The sequence below is a fragment of the Atta colombica genome, unplaced genomic scaffold (assembly GCF_001594045.1).
Source record: "Atta colombica isolate Treedump-2 unplaced genomic scaffold, Acol1.0 scaffold96, whole genome shotgun sequence".
In the NCBI taxonomy this organism is placed as follows: domain Eukaryota; kingdom Metazoa; phylum Arthropoda; class Insecta; order Hymenoptera; family Formicidae; genus Atta; species Atta colombica.
The window spans coordinates 834,976-839,756 of NW_017259590.1; positions in this window are offsets into that span (position 1 = coordinate 834,976).

Here is a 4,781-nt window from a genome sequence, read left to right on the forward strand (position 1 = left end):
AAGTTCCCTTAAAAATAAAGAGTGTCTTTAAAGAGTGTCCTGCTCTTGGTTTTTGAATAATTTTCATCTCAATAGCAAGAAAATAAAATTCAAAGTCCTGACAAAACTCTTTCATAATATTTTTAAGAATTTGTATATTTTAAATTTATGAAGATTTCTGAAAAAATATACCTTAATATACCCTAAATTTCTTCAGATTTTATAAGTTTCCTTCGGAAATTATGGAATGAGAAATCTTAAATATCATATTAAAAGTATAGTATTTTCAAAGATTTAAATATTTTCACTACTTAATTCTTTGTAATAAAAATATAAATAAAAGTATAATGTAATATTTTCGCTATTTAAAACTTCTGATAGAAGAATATTCTTCTATTTCGTCGTATAACAACAATATCGATTATTCTTGAAAATATTAAGAATAAATATTAAGATTTTACCTGACTTATTAGAAGACCTTTTCTGATGTAATCAGTTTCTGATAAGTTGAAATCTTAATATTTAATCTTGTTTCTAATATTTTTTCCATTGTGCGCAGCCCCTTAAAATCAATAATTTGTAACGGTAACTAATTACTTTATGAAACAAAGAAACTGTAGCTTTAAGGAGATTCCTAGGACGGAATCCGTTAACGTTGCTCAATCTTCGAGATGGTCTTGAGCTAGTACTTAAAATGTCATAAGCTAATCAGAGAGCCGTCCCAAACAGAACAACAAATCATTACGATGATCAAAATGATGTCAATATGACTCCAAAATGATTATTAAATTCAATTCGATTAAATTTCCGATTCATTTTAATGTCATTTTGACGTTATCATGACTTGTTGTTTTGCTTGGGATATTAACAATTAAAACATTACTTGAGATTAATCTTGAGATTAAGAACGGATTATACATACCGACCCTAAAAGTACAATCCGAACTCCAACGCGATTGCTGATAAAATATGACTCATCGACATATCTTTATATACTATTACATCACTTTCTCACGCACACATATATATAAATTTTTATAGATTTTATAGATTTTATAGAACAATAGCGTCAAATATCTATTAATTAAACGTTTAATAAGGGAAGACCATGTTTACAGTATATCAGTTTATACTATCTTTTGCTGCTGTTCGATATTTATTTTCTTTAAATTTTTAGTAAGTTCAATTTTTTATAACTGCAAGATTAACCGTCTTACGCTTCAATCTTTCATAAGTAACGCTAACATGAGAATTGAAATAAAAAAAAGTCGAGATACATATTGAATAAAAATCGAAATTAAACTTAGGATCTGTCGATTACGAATTAATCGTTTTTACGCGGAGCCATTCATCACCAATATATATGAATTAAAAATCAATACTAGAAGAAACATAAAAAACATAAAAATACTGTTTTTTTTAAACAATTCCGTAAACTTTTGGGTACTCCCTCGCACAACATTATTCTCCTTTCTTTTAATTTAAAAAGATTGTAAGGCTCACTTTTCAGTCTTACAATCTTTTCAAATCAATTGCAAAAAAAGTAGTTTCGAATATTTGAATTAGCAGTCAGGTCACCTCAAAAAAAATATTATGTCGTTTAGCAATTTCGTGTTAATGTCAAAGGATATTTTATTCATATACTCTCTCTCTTTCTCTCTCTCTCTCTCTCTCTCTCTCTCTCTCTCTCTCTCTCTCTCTCTCTCTCTCTAAAAGATACTCTACAATTAGTAGGGGAATTTCGTATAACCATAGGGTGCTGGATTTAAGATTGCAATCCTCGTCTTGTATGTACTGACATATACGCTACAATAACACGTAAATAAAAGCTTCTAATAAATAAGCATGCCACTATTATAGTATCTTATATATCCTCTTATTTTCAAAGGCTATTCGAGTTATTATATATAGAAGTTATCAATAGAGAAATTTATTTTTGATCATAATAAATTTATGTGTCCTCATTTTTATAGATAAATACGTGTTATAAATACAATTTTTGCTTAAAGGAAATGATAAAAGAAATTCTTCGCTTATCGGTAAAAATCTTTTTTGGGTGTGAACAAATATCTAATTAAAATCTGTTCTTTATCACTGCATTGGACTGCACTAAAACTTTCTTTTTTGGTTTCACTAAACTTCAAATATATCTGTATTCTATTTCATTTTAAATAAAAATATATACTAGTTTAGCTATAAATGACAAACCTATATAGAAACATATGTTTCAAAGAGCGCGTGATGCAACTTTATGCAATAAGAATTTGCAATTCACACGCACATGAACATGCACACAATTGTACTTTTTTCTTCCTTCTCTTTCTTAATATGTAATTATTTGTCCCTAAGGTAGTACACTGGCGATAATACCATCCAAAAGTTAAGGTCATGGCACACAAAGAACTTAGCGCAATAAGATGAAAGTAGTAAGGGAATCAATATGTTGGATTGGCTGCTGCTTATGGCCTTATGGATTCTACTATGATTGGTTAATTCGCTTATTGCTTACGTTTTATTACTTAGATTTTTTGTGTACAATTAGCCCTTAGGTTCCATCGCGCGCTTATTGGCGATATTCTCACTCCCGCCAGTAAGAGAAAACTTTTGATTGCGCCTGTCTAAGGTTGCACACATATGCGGAAAGAAAACGAATACAGATAAAGATTAATACCAATGCTGTCTGACTAATGTCAGATACTTATTGGCTGTTCCCTTCATTCCCTTCAATCACCTCTATATGCCAAACAAAGTCGAAAATTAAATTCTTTTCATGGCTCTATTTTCCGACTAAAATGATAAAAAATTATAAAATTTTTTCATAATATCCATTTCATATTTCTTCATCACATGCTCGTTTTTGTAACATCTTACTGCTAGGGTTCTATAAAAATAAGTCTAACATTTTAATGAACTTTGTACAGATGATACGTATAAAATGTACAGTTTTTAATTATGCTTATATTTCATTATTGAAATGGTCAATCTTATTGTAATTGCACAAACATCAAAGTACTCTTCTAGTACAATATATAGTTTCAATTTCAAGAAATTCTGTTTTCAATTTTCGCGAGTGTACTATCTTAAGACATTTAAGACAGGATGCTGTATTTCAAGCCTTTGAAATCAGACTATGCATTGAGGATTGAAGATTGAAAAATAGAAATTTGACCAATCAAACAAAAAAGAAGGAACTAAAATTCCTTTGTCGTCATTCAAATTTCCTCGGTCAAATTTCAAATCCAATTTCAATCTTCAGTACACTCAGAGAAAAATATAATAATTGTATATATAAATAAAAAAATATAATTTTAATAACTACTAAATTTAACTCTAATAATTTAAGTACTTGCAATTAGTTTTGCAAAGTAATAAAAACTAGAGTAGTACTGAATGCTATATTTTTATAGTATTCGATATGACTTTAATTCTTTTTAAAACAAGTTGCAAGCATTTAAATTTTAGAGTTGTATAACTTTATAATTGCCACTATTTTTTTTCTGTCAGTGTGCGTATTCTGATTCCGGTCTTACGAAATTCAAGCTCCGCTTTAACATAATTGCATCTCGATTACATCAGATTTTTTTTTCTCACTCACGCACGCACGCTTTTCTTTGATGCGTATAATTTTTAATTGACATATGTTTTTATCGTATATATTTGTGAGAATGATTCACTCTTATGGTGTTGCAATTGTTCACTGCCAATCATACTTCTGCATAGGGAGATTTTTTATTTTTTTCTTTAGCGCTATGATTGGCTTGTATGCAATTAGTTCGTGCAATTAATATGCACCCTATGTTTGTATATACTTCATGAAAACCAGTTCTTGAGGATCCCGGAACTGTTCACCGAATCTTTGCAAATTCGTCGAACCTCCAAATCGCCAAAACATTTCTCATTTCTAAAATCTCTCCCTTAGAAGAAAAAAAAACGAAGAGAACGTTCCTTCATCTGCCTTTTTTCTTCCTTTTTTTTCGCCCGCATAAAGTTAAACTTGTCAAAAGTGCTATAGTCTGATCAAATGTCATTGGATGTAATAATAAAACGCTACACTGGTAGTCTAATTAATTCTACGTAATCGCTGCTCGTATGCAGCGTAGATATCCGAGGGATACTCGTGGGCATGTTGAATGATTTTTGAATGCTTCTTATGATTTTTTCAGTTAATACAGATAAATTTCATAATATCTCGTTTCACGATGTATACATATTTTCTTTCAAGTTCAATATTTTAACTTATAATTATTATTCAAACAATCACTGAGATCACTGAGATCAGTGAATATATATACATCTGCAAACGATCTACGACTAATGTCCATTTCTTCAATGTATTGTAGTAATTTACTCTTTGTCTTTTTCTAATTTTTAGAACTAGAAAAATATAAAAAGTAAATTAAATTAGATTAAAGTTAATTACATTAGTAGAAACGGATACAAGCTCGAATTAATTTCATTAACGTTAATATAATTGGAATTTAGCTCTTTAATCAATAGAATTATTTCTAACAAAATTCGTAATTATATAATTTGTTACCTCTAATTTAACTTTTTTTAAATCTTTCTTGCCTAGTGAAAATTTTTCTTAAAATTTTTCATATAATTTTCCATAACTATTATGTATATTTCTATTCGATTTTATAACTTTTTTGAAAATTTTTTATATTTTTTATACTAATTGAAACCATTTTCAGAAGTATTGAAAAAGTTTACGTCTTTTTTAGAACTTTTTATATGTATATGTATATTTTAAAACATTATTATTAGATTTTTACGAATTCTCATTCTATATCTTTTAAAGA